Raw genomic sequence first — 27,716 nt, forward strand, 5'->3', positions numbered from 1 at the left:
AATCACAGGCTCACCAAAGCAGGAGATGACTTTTCTGGGGGCGTGCTATACACATTCTGTGTACAGAACACCTCCAGGTAGCCATATTGCATTCAGTGGCAGCTGGTGGGCTTTATTTTTTTGGGTCGTGTGATGGACAGCAATGGGGTGACAGGTCTCATAACTCGCTTCCTGATTGGCCGGGAGGAGAATCAGTGTTACAATAGCGAATATTCATTGGCTATTGTCACACAACTGGGTGGGCTTGAGGCCACCCTTTTTTTGAAGCCTAATAGAGCATCTGGTGCTTCAAAGAAAACAAACCCCCTCCCATTGGTATCCAATGCATCTGCATGTAGATCAGGGGGCTGGATGCATGGATGGGGGGTTGGGCTGCCACCGATTGCATTTTCAGAAAACTACAAAGCTACAGATTGAAAAGGAAAAGTATTTAATAACATTCAATTATAATATGACTTGTATTGCAATTGTATATGTTATATTATTTTTTTTGCCCACAAAAGTGGAATGAGGCCCGATTCACACCTATGCATTTTTAGTGCTTTTTGCATTTTGCAGATTTGTACTACAGAACGTGTTCCATAGGAAACAATGTTAAATGGACTGTAATGAAAATTTACAAAATGCAAAAGGCACTAAAAATGCATAGGTGTGAATCAGGCCTTACCCTAAACTGAGAAAGATTAGCAGAAAATGCAAAATGTAGGAACCCGTTGGCCTGGATTAGACAAAGTTCATTGTAGAGGCACAGTCCAAGCCTTCTCTTTGTATACTGTACACAACAGAGTTGCATTTTTCTGTTCCTTGGTCTCTATTGCTGCCACATACTGCAGTTCCTTAGGCTCAGATATACAGCACCCTATGTAAATATATTTGTAATGTACACCCACTTCACAAGATGAAACGGCATCCTGAGAGAGCAACCATCTGCCTCTTGGCACTTGTGCATACAAAGGTTCTCATTTCTGCTGATTCCAACTACAGCAGTCAGCAGCTGTAAACTCACTAGTTGTGTCACTGTCAGCTGGTTCTTATTAAACGTGTGAACTGTGTGTGTGAATGACGTGACATGGCTGTACCGCAGACTCGAAATATACTTGCCCCTTGCTCACACATTAGAAGAGTAGGCCAGGCTCTCCTGGGGCACTTACATCCAAAGCACCATGAGATGAATATTTGGTAGAGTATTTACCTTCAGTAGAGTGGAAGGAGTAGTAATGCAAAAGACCTGATCATAGAAAGGTAATGCATGTGACAATAATGAGATCTTTTAGGAGTCATATCTATAAAGTGGTTTGTCATGCATAAAACACTTAATAAACATAAAAACAGCATTTGGTAAAGACAGTCAAATGGTTTAGGTTCAGAAAACACAAGTATCAAAAGGTAGATCTCAATGTTTGTTTTCGAACGCCTGATGACTGTTCTTTTTAAACAGGGGTACAAGGGGGTACTGAGCCCCATGCCTCAAAACACGCAAATACAAATTAGAGGATGCGTTCACTTTAAAAAAAATAAAGACTTTTTTTTCCAGGTAAAAAAAAATTGTGCATTTTTTTTTTTGGAGCCTGTAAAGCATTGCACTAGTAATTAGCAGATCACTGGTGCAATGCAGGTCTCCTGCACACTGACAGTGTATATGTGTGCTCAATGAATCAATGAATCATTGAGAACTACAAGCTGACAGTCAGAAAGGATATCAGTACTTGTAGTTCACTCACTCACAGAACTCTGTGAATGAATGAATGACGTGGCCCTGTGGGCGGAGCCCCACACAGCTGTACCGATTTAAAAAACTGACAGCTAGTACAGGGAACTTCTCCCCATACTGCTGTCACGGGGAGGGGGTTCGGGCAGCAGCTGCAGCATATTACATGTTCCACACTAAAAACCGGTGGAACATGCAACATATTCCCAAAGGTGAACTTATTCTTTAAGCCAATATTCTCGTACAGTCATTGATGGCAAGACACTTATTCATATAAATGGCTCACAAAAGAATGACACCAGTTATGCCTCATATGTACAAAGCAAGGGGATGGTAGAGAGATACCAACAATTGATGCAACTGTCAGAGGTTTCCTCCCATGAGGGGCACATAGCAAAACATACTCGCATGCCGTGTTTGTATGCGTTTCCACTCATTTCAATGTGGAGGTGCGTTTTTGGTGCGTTTTTTATCGCAAAGAAAACATGCACAAAAAATGCAGCATGCAGGACTTTTAAAAACATTACTGACCAGTGTGAAGAGCTACATAGGATTTAATGGTCATGCATTTTTCTTCAGATTTTGGTAAGGCAAAAGTGGAAGAAAAACTGATCAGTGTGAAAGGAGGCCTAAAAACCAATGACTGCCTAAAAAAAAAAGAAAAAAAGAAAAAAAGAGATGTCGGTAAAATTGTTAAAGCGGTAGTAAACTCTGCTTGGACACTTGTACTCACAGGTAAGCTTATAATAAAGATTACTGGTTTACTACCGCTTTGTGTAGGGATCAGGGTGATGTAGGGAATTACTGCCAACAAATGTCATCTCAGGGTAACAACAAAGCTCCGAAGTTCAGTTCTACATTGCAATTTTCACTACTGAAAAGCCAGAAGCTGCACTGCTAAGTTTACTGTAGAACAACTTGCGGTGTACTGGAAATCCATATAGGATTACATGGGAACTAGCAGACAAACAATTTTTTAAAATACAAAAATAAAAAATTTATATTTAAATAAAGGATTCAACAAATTAAAAATAACAGTCACTTTGGAGGGGACAATGCTACAGAGCGCAGAACATTGCTAAACCAAACATATCCTGCTGCCAGGTAAATACAGAAACCAAGCAGTAGTGGAGGCTCAAGCCTGTCTTCTTCCAACAAAAACACATATGCACCGGCCATGAATTTAATTAGACTTAGAGGACTGCAACCACAGGCCACAAAGAAAATAGTGAAAGCAACTTGAGAACCTTCAGCCACTGAAAACCCCAGTCATGGCAGCTTTCACATACACAGCTGCCAGAAGCCGGAGTTATGGCAGAGTCAGCCAATGACAATTTTATTTCCCTTCTGCTAGTCTGTATTACAATTTGCAGACGAAGGCAGGAAATGTCACAGACATGGTTTCTCAATACGACGTAAACTATGACACATAAAACGATACGTGCAGCAATTCTTCTCTCATCCTGCTCCCTCCACACTTTTGTAATAGGTGACATTTAGCTGTCCCTTGCTCCCTTAGATCTTCACTGCTCGCCTTCCCAAAATCTTCTAAATTCTGCAAAACTCCAATCTCTGTAAGGGAAGCCCAGTCTCCATCCTTCCAGAATGGAGATTGTGCACTATTGGGCAACAGGTGAAGTTAGAGATGCGGGGTTATGACCAAGTATAAAACAGCGATACATTCTTATTTTCCATTAACAGTTAAAGGAGAAGTCTGGGAATGTTTTTTTTTTTGAAGAATCATACTCGCCTAAGTGGATGCGGAATTAATCCGATGCTGCATCTGTCCCCTGCCAGCTCTGAGACTGAGAACTGAGCAATCAAACACCGCTGATCGCTCGGATCTCAAAGTTTCCTGCACAAAGCTGGTTACTGTCAGTCACCTCTGTCTGCTCTGCCCCCCGTACTTATGGAGTGCTGGGCTGTTGAGGGAGGTGGGAATGCCTGAATAAGGCTCTCTGCAGTTTGCTGCGAGGCTGGGCCAGGTGCCGGTCCAGGCTCCTGGGTGGATCCCACCCATCTTTCCCTAGCCTGGACTGGCTCTGTCACATCAGCAGACAGCAGGCTTCAACCTGTTGGCTGAAAATGGGTCACAGGAGTGCAGAACAAACTGCGCTCCTGTGATCCACAGGAGAAGTACGGCCAAACTGGCTTTTAGCTATCCTTCCGGGGCTGAAGTGGCTAAAGAATATGCAAACCAAATATTTCATATTCCTGTAATGTGCCTGCTTGTATAAAACAGTATCCTGTTCCCTCGGTATTGCTTCCTTTGTGTGAAAATCCTGGAGTTCCTGCCAGGTCCTCTGATTTGCTATAAAAAAAACTGACCAGAATAAGACCCCTTTCACACTGAAGGCGTTTTTCAGGCGTTTTAGCGCAAAAAATCGCCTCCCATGCCACCCCAGTTTGAAAGTCTGAGTGCTTTTACACTGGGGCAGTGCACTTGCGGGACGTTACAAAAAGTCCCGCAAGCGGCATCTTTGGGGACGTTTGGGAGCACTGTATACAGCCCCTCTAGCAGTCAAAAAGCACTGCTAAAACTGCACAGCCATTCACTGGGAAGATCAGTGTACTGCAATTTCTCCTTCCCCAGCTTTTATGCGGGTGAGAACAGAGGGAATGTGATCACTGTTTTTCAAGGTGAGGGTTTATATATATTTTAAAATGTATGCCAAGGCAAAACAAAAATATATACAGAGTATATAAGCAATAAATCTTTGCAGCACATTACCCCACATATCATCTTTTGAAAACCTTGCAAGTACAGAGAAACACATGCTGATCTGCCATAATTGCACTAAGTTCTTAAACTCAACAGGTGCTGAGAAGGCATTTTTAGCACCTGTTTTAATCCCTAAAAGCCAGTACCACAGCCCCATTTACTGGAATAGATTGCTTTTGGTGGCCAGTACTGCCGTGCCACAATGCAAAACATTGCACCTATGGCATGTGTAAACCCCTGTTTGGCTGCCTTTGCAGTTTGGAGGGGGTGGTAACAAATACTGTTCAACCGACCGCAAGTGTAAACCTAGCCTTGAAGTAGATAAGAACCCCTAACTTAATGACATTGTTTTCTATAGCACTGTAAATCATCAACTGCCATGCTTTATTTAGAAAATTCTGTTTCCAACCTTTTTCCCCCCATCTTGGTGAGTGGTGCCGACAGTGGTGTTCCATCCATTAAGGGAACACGGGTGCCGCCCCCCCCATCCATTCGCCCGACCCCATGATCTACATACAGGGCGCCGGACTATGGACTCCAATGGGGGGCGTGTGTTATTTTGAAGCATGTGATTAAAACCAGAGGCTCTAATAGGCTTAAAAAAAAAAGGGTGGGCTCGGGGTGCAGATCCCACCCAGTTGTGCGACAATATTCGCTATTTTAACATTAAATATCATCTCTGCCAAATCAGACCCATTTCCCGATTGGCCAAAACATCAGGCGATCTTATTGGATGCTTCGTGCCTAGGAGGAGGAGAAAGGAGACGCACAGCGAAAGCTGCCCTTCTTGAGATGAGGACATCGGATCGACCGGCAGATAGGGTGGGGTAGTGGTGCCGCCGGCTGCCCGAAAGGGGGGGGTTTGGGTGGTTGTTTGCCACTGCCACCCCCCCAAAAAAAAACACCAGCCACCACTGGGTGCTGATCACCTGAAGCCTTTTTTGAAGCTACTGTCGTCTATGCATATGTGCTTCAGTGGCAGCTGCATGTCATTTCTCAGGATGGGTTTCCTGATAATGACAGCGTTGGACCATGCCAAGCGTCTGAACAAAAACCTTTAGGGGGGGGGGGGCGCTCCTGCTGCATGTAAAAGCAATTCAACGGCTAGATGGCCTTTACAAGAGAGCCAACCACCGGCTCTAAATAACGGTACCGGAATGATGCAGCTGGGTACAAATTTAAATTACATTAAAGATTTTTTTAGATTTTTATTTACTGTAAATATATAAAAAAAAATTTTTTTTTGTATTTTTATAGAAATAAATACATAGTCTGGTAACCGTTCCAATAACTAAAGTGGGCAAAGACACAGTTGAAATAATGTATGGGGCCATCAATCCTAATCAGACTTTCTCAACCAGGGTTCTAAGAAACCCTAGAGTTTCTACAGAGGTTGCTAGGGGTTTCCTGAGCAGGGGCAGAATAGGTGCAGGAGTACCAAACTCAGGCGTGCGTTGTGTACAGGGTGCGGGGTCCAGGCGTGCGTTGTGTACAGGGTGCGGGGTCCAGGCGTGCGTTGTGTACAGGGTGCGGGGTCCAGGCGTGCGTTGTGTACAGGGTGCAGGGTCCAGGCGTGCGTTGTGTACAGGGTGCAGGGTCCAAGAGTGCATTATGTACAGGGTGCAGGGTCCAAGAGTGCATTATGTACAGGGTGCAGGGTCCAAGAGTGCATTATGTACAGGGTGCAGGGTCCAAGAGTGCATTATGTACAGGGTGCAGGGTCCAAGAGTGCATTATGTACAGGGTGCAGGGTCCAAGAGTGCATTATGTACAGGGTGCAGGGTCCAAGAGTGCATTATGTACAGGGTGCAGGGTCCAAGAGTGCATTATGTACAGGGTGCAGGGTCCAAGAGTGCATTATGTACAGGGTGCAGGGTCCAAGAGTACATTATGTACAGGGTGCAGGGTCCAAGAGTACATTATGTACAGGGTGCAGGGTCCAAGAGTACATTATGTACAGGGTGCAGGGTCCAAGAGTGCAGGGTTTAGGAGTGCATTTTGTACAGAGTGCAGGGTTAAAGTGTGCATTATATACAGGATTCAGGGTTCAGGTGTGCGTTATATACAGAGTGCAGGGTTTAGGAATGCATTATATACAGAGTGCAGGGTTCAGGGGTGCGCTATGTACAAAATGCAGGGGTGTGTTATGTAAAGAGTGCTTCTGTGTTTAAAAGTGAGAGGGGATTGGGATCATACAAAGCTGGAGGTGATGGAATAGAGTTCTGCCACTTTTCAGCTGCAAAACTGTGTACAAGGGCCACATTACAAGGCCGCAAGGGCCACACTGCAAGGCCTGGAGGGCCGAATTCGGCCCGCGGGCCTTGTGTTAGACATATGTAATCTAATGCGTGTTGGCACCTACATAGTTTTGAGGCTTACTTTACTTGGCAAGCACAAGCAGCATAGGACCAGATGACTAACCGATTACACCAATTAATTTAACAGTCTGTAAGGAGGACATTCTTTTTGCAAAAGTGGAAATCCCCTTTAAATAGAGAGTATTTAACTGGTTCCCGACCAGCGCACGCCGATGTAAGTTGGCAGCATGGCACGGGCAGGCATATTGGCGTACAGGTATGTCCAATCTTCAATGCCGCCCTGCGAGCACGCCGATCGGGACCCCCGTGAGTCCGGTCGCGCGGACTCTATCGCTGCGGGCATACCCACGATCGTCTCACGGGACGACTGAATGGAGAAATGCCGAGTAAACAGCATTTCTCCATTTTGCCTAGCAACTAGTGACGCTGATCTCTGGCCCATGTGATTGGAGCAGAGATCAGTGTTCACTAAATGAAAGCCCAGCCCCCCACAGTTAGTAACACACCCCTAGGAACACTTAACCCCTACACTGCCACCCACTGGTTAACCCCTTCACTGCCAGTGTCATTTACACAGGAATCACTGTATTTATATAGCAGCGATTGCTGTATAACTGACAATGGTCCCAAAAATGTGTCAAAATGTGTCAAAATGTCCGATGTGTCCGCCATAATGTCGCAGTCACAATAAAAAAAAAAGTAAAAAATAAAAAACCGCTGATCGCCGCCATTACTAGTAAAAAAATAAATAAATAAAAAAATTATTAATAAATAAAAATGCCATAAAACTATCCCTATTTTGTAAACGCTATAACTTTTGTGCAAACCAATCAATCGCTTATTGCGATTTTTTTTTTAACCAAAAATATGTAGAAGAATACGCATCGGCCTAAACTGAGGGGAAAAAAATTTTTTTTTTTTTAAATATATTTTTGGGGGATATTTATTATAACAAAAAGTAAAAAATGCGTTTTTTTCAAAATTGTCGCTCTATTTTTGTTTATAGCGCAAAAAATAAAAACCACAGAGGTGATCAAATACCACCAAAAGAAAGCTCTATTTGTGGGGAAAAAAGGGCGTCAATTTTGTTTGGGAGCCACGTCGCACGACTGCGCAATTGTCAGTTAAAGCAACGCAGTGCCGAATCGCAAAAAGTGGTCTGGTCTTTGACCAGAAAAATGGTCCGGCCTGTAAGTGGTTAAGGAAGCAGAGGTGTAGTATCAGTGAAAAAGTATTTTTGATAGGTTTTTCTTGTATACTATAAAAAGTGAAGTCTTGAATTAAAAAAAAAAAAAATGTAGACATTGTACTTTAGCTTCCCCATTGCCCTAAAATAGAAACATATCATCTAAAAAGGAGAAATACATAAAATGCTGTGATATAGAAAATAAAACATATCTTGGCTTCTTTTGTTGCTGAAAGCTACATAAAAATGACATTCACTGCACACAGACTGAGGAACGGCACATGAAAGCGTGTGATACTTCTTTTAAGTTTACCTATATAAAATCAAAGGCATCACTTACCACTATTTTAATACCAATTTATCATCTCCTCTTCAGTTATTCTAGGCACCATTACAAAGAATATTGCTGTGGCCACAAGACATTAAAGTGGATGTAAACCCACTCTAATCAATTATAAAGTAATGCCATAGTGCTTAATAGGGGTGAGCACAATGTTTGAGTCGAATACTCAAACATCAGGCGTTCACCGAATAGCGAACAATTTGGGGTGTTCGCAGCATATTCGAAAGCCGCCGGACACCCTTTAAAAGTCTATGGGAGAAATCAAAAGTGCTAATTTTAAAGGCTTATATGTAAGTTATTGTCAAACAGGCGTTTTTCAGGAGCAGTGATTTTAATAATGCTTAAAGTCAAACAATAAAAGTGAAATATTCCTTTAAATTTCGTACCTGGGGGGTGTCTATAGTATGCCTGTAAATTACATTTCTAAAGGAAAAAAAGCTACACCACAGGGTCCCTGCCTGTGAAGGACATTTGCTTTAGGCCTGGCTGAGTCAGTGTGTATGTGATCACCTGTCCCTGTGGTAAAATATGTGGGCAAAACGAAGAGACAGCTTAGGATCAGAATCTATGAACACGTCCAGAGCATCATCAAAAAGGATGAGCTCCCCCCATCATTGCATTTTTTTAATGTACATGGGGGTGAACCAAGTGGACTTCAGGTTAAAAAGGTATCTACAGATTGAACTTGCCCCTTAGGAGGGATGACTGATAGAATTCTCTATCAAAAGGAAAAAATGTGGATTTACCTTTTAAATGCCCTTCAACCTTCAGGCTTAAACAAGGAGTGCAATCTTTCTGTATTTTTGGATTCGTAAACTAAATTCATAAATTAAATTAAATCTGCTGGGTCAGATTTAATTTTTCAGACTTGTTTATTAAGGCTTAGTTAATCTTTTTTCTCTCCTCTGTCTCTACCCTTTTTTTTCCTTTATTATCCTTTCCCTTCTACATCTTCTCTCAGGTAGTCTCCCAACACTAAGTTTTGGACACGATCCAACACTGATATTAGCTAAATTTATAAACTCTTAGTGGATTCCGTTACTGAAGGGTTAACTCTGTATGCCATTTCTGGCACTCCCGATTATCACAAAGTGAAACATTCGGAGATCCCTTTAGAAGTGTATTCTTCTGTTTTCATAGAATTTATTAGTTGTTATATATTCTTATTTTCTTATGTCATTTTGTGATATTCTTATGTATATGTGAACTTTACCCGGACCCGAGGACCTTGATATTGATATAATTGATGAATGTGGGCTTAAAGGAATACTATGATGCTAATTAGACTAATTGCTTTACTATTTAGTGGACTGTAATCCATTGTTCATCTAGCTCTGATGAAATTCGCTTGTCGAATTAAAAAACACGTCAGCTAGATGTCCCTGCACACAGTGTGCCCACCACGCACTTTTTTTTTTTAGCAGCTATTCATTAGTTTATATTCTTTAGGCTTACCCAGCTGGCTTTATATCTGTAGGAGGATGATTGAATGAGGGGTTCATCCGTGGTGATCACCTGTTAAATGAGAACATTATCATAATTTTAGACTTTGTGGTGGAGGTATCTTTTCATAAATGTATATGTAATGTGGGTGGAATTCTTTTTAATAAAGAATTCTATTTAATTTCCCTATAACTAGTTTGTTCCTCCTTGAAGAATCCTTCCAGACCCTTTGGGTTTACTTTCCAACTATCTTCCCCTTTCCCTGTTTTTTCCAATTGACAATAGATTCAGAGGAACTTGCCTTAATTACTTTTTACATTATTAGGCGTTTGTCAGTAGACGGTTGCAGTGTTACTATTTCATTATCATTTGATAAATACACACTCCCCTCCACTTAGACAACTTTATTAGGGTGAATTCTCCTGACAAAATCAGTTTTTTCTTTTTTTTTGTCAGTGTTCAGTGTTTTTTTTTTTTTTGTCAGTGTTGTTTAGTCAGTGTTAGGCCTACAATGCTAGCTAGTCTGGAGAACGAAAGAGAGAGGTAGCAATGTGCAGGAGGAGTATGGAGCGATAATCAGAAGAGAGGAGAGGAAACGATGTACAGGAGGAGTATGGAGCAATAATCAGAAGAGAGGAAACAATGTACAGGAGGAGAAATGGAGTATATACAGGATGTATATAGAGGGCCATGTTCCAATGTTTGACCACCTGGACATCTCATGCGTCCCCATCCCTATGCAAGTTTAATATCCCCTCAATAAAACAAAATGCAAAGACTGCTTTATTGTCTCTGAGGAGTGAAAATGTGTGTGCCTGGCTGGGCAGGGTGACAGACGGACCATTATACTCAGCCCAATAACTGTTTGATGTCTGTACGCTCTCTGACCAACAACTGTATGATGTCCGCACTCTCTCTGACCAACAACTGTATGATGTCCGCACTCTCTCTGACCAACAACCGTATGATGTCCGCACTCTCTCTGACCAACAACCGTATGATGTCCGCACTCTCTCTGACCAACAACCGTATGATGTCCGCACTCTCTCTGACCAACAACCGTATGATGTCCGCACTCTCTCTGACCAACAACCGTATGATGTCCGCACTCTCTCTGACCAACAACCGTATGATGTCCGCACTCTCTCTGACCAACAACCGTATGATGTCCGCACTCTCTCTGACCAACTCTTGTGTCATGTGGATGGATATGGAATATGACAGAGTGGACATGTTTGGGTTATGATTAGACAGCTATGATTTGGGCAAAAGGTGGGGATGGGAAGATACATCGTGGGGCAGGCTGAGGATGACTTCTTTATTCAGCATAATGTTTGTACAAGAAAATATAGACTTGGTGGGAGCAGTCAGGTGTCTCGTGTAGGGACTTAGTGGGAGCAATCAGGTGACATGGGTAGGGACTTGGTGGGAGAAGTCAGGTGACTCATGTAGGGACTTGGTGGGAGCAGTCAGGTGATATGAGTAGGCTGTAAGCTTTGAGCTCATTCATCCTTACTGGGTAGAATTATGAAAAGTGAGACATCCACACCTTCTCCACATAACACATACTGGTGATCAAAAGACACACACGATGCACCATAACAATAATCAGATTACTGAGGGTTCTCCTCTGTCCAGCTCCGACTAGATACATCTCCCCTGAACCAGATCACTAGACTGTGTGTGTTCTGCTGGCCGTCCTGTGAGTTCACTGCACCATGAATTTGCTCCTTCTGTGGATCACATCCCATGATGAAGAAACATATGGTCAAAATCTAGGAAAGACAGCCAATCCTGGGAGAGCTGGAGAAGGAAGAGGGGAGGGGGGGCGTGAATTGTGAAGTACACAGAATGCCTCTCTCATGCTCTGCATGAGATATGTAAATCACCTGTCACTCACAGCACAGGGGAAGAACAGACTGGTATTTCTCTGTCTGTTTTTATCTCACTGAAAAAAAAGATGAGGATTGCTCAGAGCTGGATTAACTCTTCGTGGTAAGATTGGGTACAGATGAAATTAAATCCTATACTGTAAACATTACAAGTCTTCATTAAAAAAAAAAAAAAATTATTGGAATTTACATCCACTTTAATTCCCCGCACCTCAAATCCCCGATACAGCCAGCCAGCTCAATGCCAGGGCTGTGGTCTACAATAGTTGATGAGGAAGCGCTGGAAAGTGACAACCCAACATGGTCTGGCAGAGGGAGAAAAGTCCCAGATGCACAATTTATGGCTCTGCCTAAACCCAGAAAGGGTTCCTAGCAGGTCATGGAACGTTTCCCTTTTATACTTTCTAGATTGTAAGCTCTCCTGTATTGATGTGTATTGTAAGTGTACTGTCTGCCCTCATATTGTAAAGCGTTGCGCAAACTGTTGGCGCTATATAAATCTTGAATAATAATAATAATAATAATAGTTGGTCATACATAAGCAGACTGTAATTTTTTTTAGATATAAAAAGAGAGATCTGGCATTAACTCCATTCCTAATATGAGCGCCAATTTCCAAAAAACTATGACTGCCCCAACATCATGTGTGTATATTATTGCAGGGTTCCCCCATACAAAATGTTATCAAAAGACTAATCATCTACTATCAAGGAAAGCATTAAGCCATGGGATGGGGAAAAAAAAGCTTTCAAACCCTGCAGACTTTTGGAGACAGCAACTTTTGGTATCTCACTGAACACTTTATAATAGAGAACATCAAAGGGCTTGTGAAAACAGGCCTGTGGTACTTACAAAGGGTGGTTACCCAGATGAGCTGATGAGTATCAACTCCCAGTGTTCATATGTCTCACGGCTTCCTTCAGACAATGCGTTTCCTTGTCTGTAGCTTTCAAATCATCATTTGGTTGCAGAAAATAAAACAAACTCTACCTACTCATCTGTTATCTGTAAAAGTATTCCCATATTTTGCTCATCACTGTAGAAAAAATAAATATATTTCTGCACCCTTTCCTCTCCTCTACAGTTTAAAACATTTGTGTTTTTTTTTTCTATGCTTTTTTTGTTCCAAATAATTGATTTAAAGAAACCAGAGCTAATATTACAAACCTTACAATTGTGCAAGCATGGATTAATCTGATAGTAAACAAAATAAATCATCTACCAGACCTTTGAAAATAAACATGTGCTTTCAAAAGAATATCTGAGAATATACAGAAAATATTCCTTGAGAACTTTTTAAAGCTAAGGTCAGGGGAAAATAAGATGTTATGTTCAGCATTTGTACAAGTATAAGTGGTACACCACATGATGGCAGCCTAGTATATTAATCTTTCAGTCTTCTACAAAATGGCTGCCACCTTGGCTTCTATGGAGAGGTTTATGGTAACTGATATATAAGGCAGCTTGCGCGTACTGGCCCCTTATTTCCAGATGGCTTGGAAGGAGCCAATGACATCAAGCTGCATGCCAGAAGTGTACAGTCCGCCATTTTGTTGGAGGTTTTTCTTATTGAAATGCATGTAAACTGCTGTGCACCATGACATGTGCACATTTTAAGTTTCGCGTTTATGCATTTGGCTTATTTTAAATAAAAAAAATGTATATGGAGAGCACAATATATTCCTCTTTTGCACTCTATATGAATATAAAAGAGTCACTCCACTTTTGTTGAGAAAAACATTCCCCTCTGGGTGATCAGTGTACATTGCAAGGATTTTAACAAAGTTTGTTGCAGATTCCTACATTTGTTATTCTGAAGGAATAGTCGTTCGTCTGTGTCCTTGTCCACAGTGAATCTGTATGGGAGTGGTTTTATAATTATCAATCAGCTGCTGCACTTACAGCACTCTAATAAGGAACATTGCAGGGTCTGCATCCCTTTAGACGTGATTTCCCTTTGGAAGTATCCCACCAAATCAGTAAGCCAAATCGAACAAGCAGGAAATTGCATTTTAAGGGGGTGTTCTGTATACCATCTGTATACAGAATGCCTCCAGGTAGTCATATTGCATTTTCCAGAAGATTACAGTGCTGCAGATTGAAAACAAAACTTTTTTTTTTTTTGCTATTTTTTTTCCCCCATGAAAGTGGAGTTACCCTTTAACTAAAGGATTGCAATCGATGGAGGTGGACTGAAGAAGATCTGGATGCAGGAGAGAGAGAAATAACGCTTGTGGTATACGAGACCCCACTTAAAGGGGTAAGCGCATGAGACCTAATGTATGTTAGGTCAGAATATACGGTGAGAGTATTGGAGTGCTGGTAAAGGGTTATGCACATGTGGCGAAACAACATTTCAGAGATCTATTTGTATGGTTAAAAATTTACACTAGTAGATAGCACTTTTGGAAACAATATCATCACAAACATTTATGTCTTGGGATCACGCTTAAGAATAATGGACACATTGGACTGTTTCAATTTGTATTAATGGAATATTGTCACATTACATACATTTATTCTATTGTCGTAGTACTTAAAGTACTGCATATATAGTTAAATGTCATTAACATCAGAGTAAAAGGAAGAACTGGGCAAGGCAAAATACAAGCAGAATAGACTTTTCTATTTTACTGTAATGACATACTGTCTAATTAGATTTACTTATTCATTACCATCCTGAAATAGGGATAGCTCCAGTGCGGACATCCTGATCTCGTCTTTACTATCAAGTGAGATAGTAAGACATTGACACAAAATTCCTGCCTATTCCAAGTCACTAGTCGCTCACCAATTGGTGAAGCTAGACACTTGTACATTTCCATAAGATGCAGATGGCATGCAAGGAAACATATTTAGGGAAACAAAAATCACCTTTGCTAGATGGTAAAGCAAAGAATAGGTCTAGTGCTACCAATAATGTACCTTCATCCCTAAATAAGACAACAAAAACGAATTTTTGCCCTGAGACTTTATAGGGGTGAACACTGTGAGGCCAACATATGTAAAAAAGTAACTTTATTGAGTATATAAAAGACAATCACACATGGTTTACATCAATCGATAAAAACAGTTGGTAAAAGGTAGGATACATATTTGGATGTGTTCACATCATATTATGTATCCTACCAATTATCAAATGTTTTTATCTATTGATGTAAACCATGTATGATTACATTTATATGCCCAATAAAGTTACCTTTTTATATATGTTGGCCTCACAGTGTTCACCTCTACAAAGTCCCAGGGCAAAAACTGTGTTTTTGTTATTGCTAGATGTCCTGTGCGTTGCTCTGCACGAGGTTGTCAAAACCAGCAGAGATGAGATTTCATGCATGGAGTTGTGTTGAGTTGCTTTAAAGTGGTTGTAAACCCTTACAAACCACTTTGACCTGTAAAGAAGGTGTAAAATGTGAATGGGTCCAGAATGAGCATCTGTTTGTACTCCCTGATCAACAATTCCATGCATGTTCTTTTTTACAATGTTCCTACAAAAACGTGTTTTGGATTTTCTTCAGATGTTTATTTAGAATCTTTCTAATTATCATGAAGAAGGGCATTAAAGTCGAACTATAGCTTGTAAATGAAACCCATTAGTTAAGAAGTGTGGCCATTTATGCAGTGGTGCCATTTTATTATTTAACCTCAGATATGGAATTACTTTCAGTGTAGGTTCACACTAACAGCGGGAATTAAATTGTGCAATTTCAGCTGAACTCGCCGATTCGGATGGTGCAATTGCCGCCGATTTGGCATGCGATTTGACATCAAATCAGATGCCAAATCACGCCAATGTGAACCAGGGCTCAGTGACCTTTATTTACAGCATCATGTTAACAGAGTACAAGTGGAAAACTAAAATGCGCAGCTTTTAAGATTAAACATAATTAATTATGTAATAAAGCTTTGGTTATAGCAGCTTTGAGTATTAGCATTAGTGAGTCTAGCACAGCCTTGGCCTGTTCCTACTTGAAAATGATGAAGCCAAGGAGTGGAAACATAACTGATAACACATACAGTTTGTTGAGCTAAATTTCAAGGATACGGAAAGAATGTACAATACAAAAAGGAGCATACAATTACAATCCCTTATATAAGATTCTGTGTCTGAGCTGTGACTAGAGGATAATGCATTATTCATGCTGCTGCAAGTAACAGACTTTCACAATTCTACTGTATAATCCACAGGAGAGAATAAAAAACATTCATAAAAAGACAACTGTCTAATGTTATCCATGCATTAAAAATACACCAATAATGTCCAAATAAGCAGTCTTGTCTGAAATCTTGCATATCTCACATATCAGACATATATGTCCATGGGCGTCCGCAGCAGGTGGCAAGGGGGGTCAAGTGCCCCCCCTGGAATCCCCAAGGTGTTGCCGCCATGCTGCATCCTCCGCTCTCTCCTCTGGTTCACAGCGCTGGCTCTGTGTTCGGCGGCCGTCTGTAACACTGTCCTGCCCCCGCCCCAGACCAGCTCGTGTGATAGTAGAGAGAATCACGTCCCGCCTATCACATGAGCCGATCCAGCGCTGTGATCCAGAGGAGTAGATGCCCATCCGTGCCACAGTGCCTGAATAGGAGGATCGAGGGGGGGGGGGGGGGTTGGGGCTGCAGTGCTCTCCACCACCGCACTCTCCTGCCCCCCCAGTGCTCTCCTCCTCCACCACACTCTCCTGTCCCCCCCCCCCCAGTGCTCTCCTCCACCACCGCACTCTCCTGCCCCCGTGCTCTCTTCCACCACCGCACTCTCCTGCCCCCGTGCTCTCTTCCACCACCGCACTCTCCTGCCCCCGTGCTCTCTTCCACCACCGCACTCTCCTGCCCCCGTGCTCTCTTCCACCACCGCACTCTCCTGCCCCCGTGCTCTCTTCCACCACTGCACTCTCCTGCCCCCCCCCCAGTGCTCTCCTCCACCCCTGTTCTTGCTGCTCTCCAGCTCTCCCCATCCTTCTCTAGCCACCATCCCAGTGCTCTCCCCCCCCCAGTGCTCTCCCACCTGTTCTCCCCCCCCTGTTCCCCCCAGTGCTCTCCACTCCACCCAGTGCTCCCCCCCTGTCCCCCTCCCCACAGTGCTCTCCACTCCCCCCAGTCCTCTCCCCTCCGTGCTCTCCCCCCGTTCTCCACCCCAGTGCTTTCCCCCCTGTTCTTTCCACCCCCCAGTGCCCTCCACTCCCCCCAGTGCTCTCCTCCCCCCCCCCCCGCGCTCTCCTCTCTCCCCCTGTTCTTTCCCCCCCAGTGCTCTCCCCTCAGTGCTCTCCACTCCCCCCCAGTGCTCTCCCCCCTGATCTTTCTCCTCCCCCCAGTGCTCTTCAGCTCTCCCCATCACTCTCCAGCCCCCCATTCTTCCCACCCCTGTTCTTTCTGCCCCCTGGTGCTCTCCAGCCCCCCCCCGTGCTCTCTACCCTCCGTGCTCTCCACCCCTGTTCTTTTTGGCTCTCCCCCAGCACTCTCCACTCCCCATCCCTGTACTCTCCACTCCCCCCTGCATTTTGCCCCCACCCATGTGCTCTCGACCCCCCATAGTGCTCTCCAGTCCTCCGTGCTTTCCACCCCTGTTCTTTCTGGCCCCCACTGGTGCTCTCAAGCTCCCCCCCATTGCTCTCCACTCCCCCCTGCTCTTTGTACCCCCCCCAGTACTCTCCAGCCTCTGTGCTCTCCACCCCTGTTTTTCTGCCCCCCCCCCACACTCTTAGCCCCCCCAGTGCTCTCCACCACCCCACACTCTTAGCCCCCCCAGTGCTCTTAGCCTACCGTGCTCTACCCCTGTTCTTGTTGGCCCCCCCAGTACTCTCCGCTCCCCACCCCTGTGATCTCCACTCCCCCTCGCTCTTTGCCCCCACCCATGTGTTCTCCAACCCTGCCAGTACTCTTTGCTCCCCCTTCTCTCCAACTCCCACTCAGTGCTCTCCACTTCCCCAGGACCAGAGGGCAGGCTGACTGGGGCCGAAAAATGAGGACAGCTGAAGGTGCAGGTGGCCAGGGACCACTCCATCTCACAGCAGACAGATCCTCTGGAAGGAGCACCGTCTCCATCCAAAACGAGAACAGACCCGGCTGCTGGCTGTCATGGATATCCTGCTGGCATGCAAGGTACTGTACCGAGCATCAACAACACACCTTCCCACAGACAGGGACTGCAGACTGGGACATGGGGCACAGGAGGGGCTGCAATGATGGGCACAGTGAGACTGCATTTGATTGGCACAGTGAGGCTGCATTTGGTGGGCACAGTGTGGCTGCATTTGGTGGGCACAGTGTGGCTGCATTTGGTGGGCACAGTGTGGCTGCATTTGGTGGGCACAGTGTGGCTGCATTTGGTGGGCACAGTGTGGCTGCATTTGGTGGGCACAGTGTGGCTGCATTTGGTGGGCACGGTGAGGCTGAATTTGATGGGCACTGGTGAGGCTGCATTGAGCTCTTGCATCAAGTCTGCAGTCTCTGACCATCTCCTGTATCATGTCTGCAGTCTCTGAGGGAGTCTGGAGAGGAGTCAAGAGTGGGAGCACCGCCGGGATGGGGGTCATGGGAGAAGTCAGACTTGTGTGGACTGTGGACAGGAGACTATAGGATAAAACCTCCAAGCTGGAGTCGACTGACTGAGCCCTGCACAGTGCACCTGAGAGGAGGTCAGTGAAAGCACCGCCAGGCCAGTCGGAGGTCACTGATGTAAGGGGGGAGTGAATATGATAATGTAAGGGGCATTGATATAAAGGGTTTTCTCCATATATTAGTAACCCACCCCCCTTACCTTACTGTATTCTTTCTGCAGAAGGTGCCCCCCCCCCACGTTCTGAGTGTGTGTGTATATATATATATATATATATATATATATATACACACACACACAAAGTTACTCAGGTGGCTGCGTACCATGCCCATATAGCCTAGAGAATGTACATCTTAACATTGCAATGCATCTGTTGCCATATTTTTATCTTGATGAAAATAGCCTATACAGTGACAGTATGAGATAAATATGGCCACAACAGATGTATTGCAATGTAAAAAGATGTACATTCTCTAGGCTATATAGGCATGGAACACAGCCGCCAGAGTAACTTCCAATACAAAGTGAAGATGAATTATCTGTTCTATAACACATATGTATTACCAGTGGAAAGATTTTCATGAGATTGTCAAAAAGGGGCGGAGCATGAGTGGCCTTGAAATCATGCCCCCCCTTGGAAAAAGTTCTGCGGACGCCCATGTATATGTCAATGTTCTGTACTGGCACACAGCTAAAGTACTCCACCTATAATAGGAGAAACATGCAGGTGGTCCTTGCTGGCTTCCATTTGAGAAGATTGGTTGTCTCCAGGAGCCAATAGGCAAGTATTACAAAACTTTCAGCCCTTTTTCCAGGACCACAAAAGTCCATAAATAAATATATCCCGTTAAATCAAATGTAACTGGTGAACAGCGTGAAGCTGCAGGTGCGTTTTGTAGCTCAAAGCTCAAAAACACTTGACAAGGAAAAACCTAATATTTTCAATAGCTTTTGTTCACATCTTAAGCCTCATATACACGGTCGGACTTTATACCAACTTTCCCTTGGATTTTTGTACAAAGGGCGTTGGCCGTAAGTTTGTATTGCATACACACGATCTGACTATTTAGGCAACAAACACAAACGTAGTGACAGTTCAACGTACTGACGACACTTCAAAAGAGGACATTCAATTACTCCAGCGCCACCTTTGGTCAACTTCTGTATTGTTGTCTGATCTTTTGCATTGGTTCTGAGCATGCGTGTTTGTACTTTGTACAAAAGTCTGATGGCTTTGTGTACATAAGATCATACCTTTGCTCCCTCAGACTTATGTTGTCAAAAAGTTGGTCCGTTCGCACAGCCAACAAAAGTCTCACGAAAACCGAAAAAGTTTGTCCGATGGAGGGAACACACGGGTCGGATGTTGCCTCAAAACAGCTAATTTGCATGTTTGTTGTCAAAAAGTCAGATCGTGTGTACGGGCCTTAAGAGTGCTGTAGCAACACAGTACACACTATTCCCAACACACATGTTCCTGTAGAAAAGGCTCCACATATAAAATGAGTGCTAAAGCGACCACCGTCTGGAACCGTGAATAGTCAGGCATCATGAAGGGGTCCTGTGAGGCTGTAATGCTGAATAAAGCTATGGACCCATTCTGGAGATCCATGGTGTGCTGATGACATTCTCTTCCTCTGTCGCTTGTAGGAAAACACTGTCGCTCAAACGAGTACATGAGCTTCTTTTCAGGCAAAACTGAGTGTTTTTTGTCTCCATAGACAATAGAAACACCTTTCAAGCTTTTTGTTGAGCATTTTCTGCTCAAAAAGCAGGTCTCTGCCCCATTTTCCAGCAGCACTCCACACCTTTTATCTGAAAAATGCCTGAAAAACCACCTGAAAAACATGTGCAATTCTGCTCCAAAAAAATACGCAAAAATGCCTGAAAAACATGACACTTTAGGTGTAAATGTAGAGTGAGTATCATGTTTTCAGGCGTCTTTCCAAGCATTTTTGGGGCAGAGTTGCACATTTTTTGCAACTTTTGTCAAGTTTTTTTTTTTTTTTTTTTTTTTTTTTTTTTTAGGAGTTTTTTAACTAGGTGCGGAGTGCTGCTAAAAAAAGGGGCAGGAGCTGCTGTTTGAGCAGAAAATGCACGACAAAGCGCTTGAAAAAAAAAAGCTCATGTCGTGCTTTTCAGGCATTTATATTGAAGTCTATGGGGACAAAAATGTCCAATCCTGCCTGAAAAGTAGCACGTGTACTTTTTTGCAAGACAGGCATTTTTCTACAAGTGACAGGATGCTTAGATGTGAACAAGGGCTATTAAAACAATAGGTTTTTGCTTGTCAAGCATTTTTGAGCTTCTAGCTACAAAACGCTCAAATGTACGGGGTCTGAAAAGTCCTGCATGCTGTAACTTTGGTGCAGTTTTTCAAAAAAGCAGCAAGAAGGCACCTTCAATTGTAAGTTAATGGAAACGCATCAAAAGCACCTCAGTTTGAAAGGGCCCTTATTTTAGAGCTAAAAATTATATAATGGGGGCTAGATGTGCTTTGTAATAGAATTCCAGACTTCTTCAGTTCTAAAAAGCCACCAGGCTCAATGCTTTTCTGCAGACATTTGCACAGTGGTTGTGGTAAAATCACAGCCTAAATCTGGCCATACACATATAGATTCCATTCGTGATGCAGGCTGTTTTATTCTGACAGCCAGTCCCACCTGCTGTCAGAATACAAACACTGTGCCTGCATCTGACTGGATGACGGTTCCACCTGGCTCCATTTTAAGAAAGTCGATTTAAAAAAGCCACCTTTGTCGATCCAGGTATTGCTATCAGGGTTACCCACAAAGTCAATTTTCAGACTATTCCATATGAATCAGCCAATATTCAATGTGTCTATGGTCAGACATAGCCAGATTTATCCACATTAATTTTTTCCTCTCGGTGATATGATTACAGAGGTGAAGCACATCTAAAAGGGAAGCATCATTCACAACATTGGGGCTGATCGTGTGATTATATACAAGAATATTACCATCCATAATGTGTAAACCAGCCACCAAGTACAATATAAAATAAATAGTCCTGCATGCTGGAAAATATATACCAAAATATCCCAATGTGCTATTTTTTTTTTTTTTTTTAAAGTTAAATTTTTATTAGGTTTTCACATATTACAAGTATCGCAGGTCGAATAATTTCTTACATGTCAACAGTAAAAGGTAACATACAAAATATCTAGCAACAGAATAAACATTATGCATAGGTCTATGTAGACAACCAGATGATAACCCTTGGTGCGAACACCTCTTAAATGTAGAGCTAAAGAGCGCGACCCAAAATTTGGCGGGGAACTCCTCTCCACCTAGACACCCCTTACGGGAACAATGTGCTATTTTTTTCAAAGCAATCCTACATGCTGGAAAACATATGGGCAATAATATATGTGCAATATAGTAAAATAAATAATCAAACATATTGTATAATCTAAACAGAATCATCCCAAATATAACAAAGTGATCTTCAAAACTGATTTAAATCAATACAATTTGCATAAATCACCACATCAGTGATAAAAAGTCCTTATATAAATACAATATATAATTAGCAATACAATGTTATACAAAACTAGGGCTGCAACTAACGATTACTTTCATAATCGATTAGTTGGCCGATTATTGTTTCGATTAATAACCTTAAAAAAAGAGTGGTGTATAATTTAGTTAATATGCAAAGTAAAAAAAAAAAAAAGGCAATTTATTCTTAAATATCTCTATATACAGTAGTGAATATAAATAACCAACTATATGGTTAGGGAGCAAAATATCTAATCCACTCTGAGAATAACAGACAGAAGAGATATACTGTATATATTAGAGGGGATATACTGTATATACCATTAGAGGAGAGATATACCGTATATACCATTAGAGGAGAGATGTACTGTATATACCATTAGAGGAGAGATGTACTGTATATACCATTAGAGGAGAGATGTACTGTATATACCATTAGAGGAGAGATGTACTGTATATACCATTAGAGGAGAGATGTACTGTATATACCATTAGAGGAGAGATGTAATGTATATACCATTAGAGGAGATAGTGTATATACCATTAGAGGAGAGATGTACTGTATATACCATTAGAGGAGAGATGTAATGTATATACCATTAGAGGAGATAGTGTATATACCATTAGAGGATATATAGTGTATATACTATTAGAGGAGATATACTGTATATACTATTAGAGGATATATTCTATTAGAGGATATATACTGCATATACTATTAGCCCTTGTACACATGGTCGGAGATTCCGACAACCAAATCCGTCGGATTTTGTTCGAAACTGTTGCATACACACGGTCGGACAAAGTTGTCGAAAAATCCGATCTTTCAGAACGTGATGACGTAATTTCGTTACGATGGGACTACGTTCAGGCTAGTAGCCAATAGCTTTGATGTAGGAATTTGATCTGAGCATGCGTGGCACTTTGTCCGATCGGAATTCTCTACACATGATCAGAGTATGTCCGATCGGAGCATTTTGTCAGAAAATATTTCCAGCAAGTTGGAAAATTTGGTCCGACGGATATTCCGACGGAAACAGTCCGATGCATACCATACACAGTCGGAATATCCGACAAAACGGTCCGATAGGACACATTCCGACGGAATCTCCGACCGTGTGTACAAGGGCTTAGAGGATATATACTGCATATACTATTAAAGGGTCAATCTGGTAAATATCATCAGACTCTAACTTTAACCCCATTTTGTTACTGGCCGATTAATCAATTATGAAAATAGTAATCGATTAATTTCATAATCGATTAGTTGTCGATTAATCGATTAGTTGTCGATTAATCGATTAGTTGTTTCAGCCCTATACAAAACCCTCTAATTTAAACTCACTTTCTGCAATCATTGGAATGCCCACCTCAGTGGAAACACATACTGACAGCACCCACTCATGGCGTTACATGCAATACTTTATTAGAACATAGAGCTGCATGATTCTGGCAAAAATTTGAATCACGATTTTTTTGTTTAGAATAAAAAAAAAAGATCATGATTCTTGCAGTGTAAAATCTTTCACATTATACAAAATAAATTGGGCTAACTTTAATGAATTAAAATGAAAAACTAACCAGTAAAGTGTAATTTTATTCCCAAAAAATTTCATTTGAACGACTGCTGCGCAAATACAGTGTGACATAAAATATTGCAACAACCATTTTAGTTTCTAGGGTCTCTACTAAAAAAAAAAAAAATGAATAAAAAATAAATGTATGTGTGTAAATATATATATATTATATATATATATATATATATATATATATACACATATATACACACACACACACACACACACACACACACACACACACTGAAAGTGTCAGTGTGAAGCTGTTTGAGTAGGAGAGAGAGACACAGCAGGACACTGTGTGAAAAGGTCCATTGCTGGATGGTGTACCTGCTGGGTGAGTTTAACCACATAAAGACTGTAGCTCCGATTGGTGCCATGAACTGTTACCTGTAAGCCTGTAGGCTGCTGAACTGTGAGCTGTACCTGTGTGCACATCTGTGTGACAAGACAAGTCTGTCTGGTCTTATGTTTATTTTTTGCCATTTTGCTGAATAAAGGCACTTTTATTTTACTGGAAGGTCTCTGAGCCAGCTCTTCACCCCTCTGACCCCCTACAATTGGTGGAGCGTGCATTGGGCAGTTTGAGGGGTCCAGTCCAATTCCATGTCCTGGGTTAAAGCTGCACAGATGGTGAAATCTTCTGAACAAGCCATAGAGGATGTGGTTAAGCAGCTGGTACTGGATAATACACAAGCGCAGGCTCGCCATCAGGAGGCCCAGCAGGCCCTGGTACAAGGCCAGGCTCGGCAGGAGCAGATCCTGATACAGACAGTCGCTGTACAACAGGAAACAAACCACTTACTGAGTGAACAGATAGCGGGATTACAAAAGGCAGTGACCCAGCAGGCTTAAATGATGAAAGGCGACCCCGCTGTAAAGAGTGACCCCCTGAAGGCAGTGCAGTGGACTATGCAAAAAATGACGGCCTTAGACAACGTGAAAGCATACCTAGCAATGTTTGAGCAAGTTGCAGTAAGGGAAGGTCTGCCTGATAAAGACTGGGCAGATGTACTGGCTCCTTTCCCCCCCAACAAGCGTGCTGTGAATTATAAGCTCCTGAAAGCAGAAATCCTAGCAAGGCTGGGAGTGACTGTCGCTTTAAGGGTGAACCGAGTACATGGCTGGTGCTTTGACAAGGCTAAGCCTGCCCGTGCACAGCTCTACCACCTGATGCACTTGTTCCAAAATTGGCTGAAACCTGAGAGAAAAAAAAAAGACACCCACTCAGATTGTGGAAAGAGTCGCACTTGACCATTTTCTGCATGGACTACCCAGGGAGCTCCACTGATGGGTGGCTCAGTCTGAACCTCAGTCCCTGGATGAGATGGCTGCAGCTGTTGAGCACTACAGTTGTGCAGAAAAGGTCCAGAAGAGTCCCTCTATTACAAAAGAGCTGTTCCGTTCTAAGGAAGTGTGTCCCAACGCGAAGATGTCACCAGTTAAATGCATGGTGTCTGCTCAGGTGCCTGACAATCCCGCTAGGAGCACCCTAAGGATGTCAAACCCTCCTGAGAGTCGGCAGGGAGCACAGGAACCAATGCGGGTCCTGCCAACAACAGGGTCATATGGCGGACCAGTGTCCAAGACGGGAGGAGCCAATGGAATGCGACATGGCTCTATGTTTGCTTTTGCCACTGGTCCCATGAACAATCTAAGCTCACTTGAGAGTGTGGTGCGGGGTAATGGGCAGGAGGTTGTAGCACTTCTCGACTCGGGGAGTGGGGTTACCTTGCTCTGATTGAACAGGTTTTTGGGGTAATCTGATACCCAGGAAAAAGATTGCAGTGGTCTCTGTACATGGGGTTTCCAAGGACTATCCAATGGCCCATGTAACCCTGTCCACAACCGCAGGAACTGCTACACTGAGTTGAGGTGATCCCGGTGTTACCCCATGATTTGCTAATTGGGCGAGACTGCCCAGTTTTGGGACTTGTGTGAACAAAAATTCAAAGGTTCAGGGGCCTCCCCTAAAAAGAAGAAACCCCCATGTGAAGCGTTAAGTACTGTGTTTCAGGAGGTAAACCGTAAAGAAATCTGTCAGATGTGTGAACCTGCAGGAGCTGATCTAGATCCTCTGGAGGTGTTTCTAGGATTGGAGGCAGAGAGTTCTCCCTCTGGGCCTGACTTGTCATATCTTGGGGGTTCTCAAAGTGATTTCTTTGGTGCTCAGAGGAAGGACTCCCCTTTGATCCCCGCCAAGGAACAGGTCACATCATTGAGTGGGGAGCCACAGCATCCTGCGGAAGATATGCTCTCTCCCCAAGTTGCTGTGCATCACGATAGAAATGATGTGGATTCAGAGGAGGAAGGGGGCATAGACCTGGTCACGTGCATTTGAAAAAAAATAAAAAAGGATGCCCTTTCCCGGGTCTATGACCACTGGATTTGTGGTGTCCAGACCCTTGGCCTGGAACAGAGGGGGGGGGGAATATGTAGAGGGTCAGCCTGGGGCAGGGTTAAGAAGGGGTTAATCTAAGAGGGCAGGTATTTCCCCTTAAGATCTGCTATTTGTCAGGTGTACTGAAAGTGTCAGTGTGGAGCTGTTTGAGTAGGAGAGAGAGAGAGACATGGCAGGACACTATGTGAAAAAGGTCCATTGCTGGATGGTGTACCTGCTGGGTGAGCTTAACCACATAAAGACTGTAGCTCTGATTGGAGCCATGAACTGTTACCTGTAAGCCTGTGGGCTGCTGAACTGTGAGCTGTACCTGTGTGCACATCTGTGTGACAAGACAAGTCTGTCTGGTCTTATGTTTATTTTTTGCCATTTTGCTGAATAAAGCCACTTTTATTTTACTGGACTGTCTCTGAGCCAGCTCTTCACCCCTACAAAAAAAAAAAAAAAAAAAGAGAGATAGAGATAGAGAGAGATAAAGAGATATATATATATATATATATAATCTCCATCTATGAGAGATAGATAGAGCTAGATAGCGATAGATAGTGATAGATAGAGATAGATATATATAGGTTCCAAGTTATTTTCCAGCAAATTTTTTTTTTTTTTTAACTTCTAACCAACAAATGTCAGAAAAAGGTTTCGTGGTTAAACTTCCCTAATTTACACACCAAAGTGTATTCGTTTGATCTAAAGGACAGATTGTTACAATGTTTATACAATGTTCCACTGCTAAAGAATGTTGTGATTCTTGGCAGGCTGCCCGTTTTTTTTTCTTCTTGCTTTTTTTCCCCCCTTTCTTTTGATGACTGTTGGCTTTAGCAGAGCAGAGAGAATTCTCTGCATAGAAAGAATCGGGAAGTACTTTTTTCAAGTTTGCAACGGGGAATAAATTGCAATAACGATTCTTAGCTATTAATCCTGCAGCTCCATTTGAACAGAGAATTTCTCCTCTACACAGAACATAATCATAGCACTGGGCGGTTGCCAACAGATCCAACTTAAAAACTCCCCCACAAATCAGAAATCTGAATTGCAAGTATGAGAGATTAAAATCAATCCCACATATAAAACGCTGAATGGCAGGCAGTATACACATACAAAGTAACACATATGTTACAAAATCTCATTAGATTAAAAAGATACAAAATATATAAAAAGGATCAAAGAAAAAAGGGGGTTGCCGGAAATACTCAGATCGCTAAAGCGATCTGGGTTAGAAAGTGGGATCAGGTACCTGTCCAAAAAGTGCCAAAATGTGGCAGTGGGGGGTCTGAACAAGCAGAGCTTTCCCTTTAGGGTGGAGCTCCGCTTTAACTGATGTACCCCTATATGGTAGTCTCATAAACAAGGGGGCAAGCTTTCTGAGAGAATTTACACTGCTGTGAGAAGTCTAAACCTGGCCACAAATGGATTGAAAGTTTGCCCAGTTCAACAGGGACCATCTAATGCCATTCCCTTTCGAGAGGCGTCCACCTAATGATCGACTCCTCTCAAATGGGATTATGGCCAGTTTAAGATGACATTACCAGGATTGTGAAGGAACTCTGGAAGTTCTCATCTGTCCAATGCACAAAATGATTTAAACAGTGCTCCTAGTACAGAAGCACCTTGTTTATTAAAGTTCAGACAAAGGTAAAATAATCAAGGCAAAAAACGATCGACTATAAAAGGTTTTGTGGGAGGGAAAAAAGTTTAAGTATATTGCATAAATATCACTTGCATTTGTGTCTCTCATCGCTGGAAGAAGCAGACCAATGCTGGAAATGTTTACTGTACAACTTTAAGTGGACCTTTCAGTAACTCTGCAAGTCTGCACATATAAAATACAGACATAGTGACATTCATTTCATAATATAAAGCAACAATAATTGAAAAGAAAAGGTTGCATCTTTTATCCATTAAAACCAGTCACTGAGCTTCAGTGTTGACAGAGCCGAGGTGTGAATGACAAAATGCGGAACTCACATTTGAGACGCCATTCATTTGAACGGCACATCTGTCACGATTGTAGCACGATAAAATGTGCTGCAATTGCGCCAACCAGCATCG

At 42.7% G+C, this 27,716-nt stretch overlaps 1 long non-coding RNA gene across 2 annotated transcripts in view; it reads right to left on the reverse strand.

Annotated features, from left to right (window-relative positions):
• The window catches only part of LOC143930260 (uncharacterized), a 177,912-nt gene that overhangs the window by 66,135 nt on the left and 84,061 nt on the right, over positions 1-27,716 (reverse strand). The window contains exon 3 of one of the 2 annotated variants that reach the window (XR_013262742.1): positions 9,733-9,792. The exons of the other annotated variant lie outside the window; for it this stretch is intronic. This is a non-coding gene — a long non-coding RNA (uncharacterized LOC143930260). The remainder of the gene's footprint in view (positions 1-9,732; positions 9,793-27,716) is intronic. 2 annotated transcript variants of the gene reach the window in all.

This window comes from Lithobates pipiens, unplaced genomic scaffold (assembly GCF_037356315.1).
Source record: "Lithobates pipiens isolate NorthernLeopardFrog02 unplaced genomic scaffold, aLitPip1_a1.2 Scaffold_25, whole genome shotgun sequence".
NCBI lineage: Eukaryota > Metazoa > Chordata > Amphibia > Anura > Ranidae > Lithobates > Lithobates pipiens.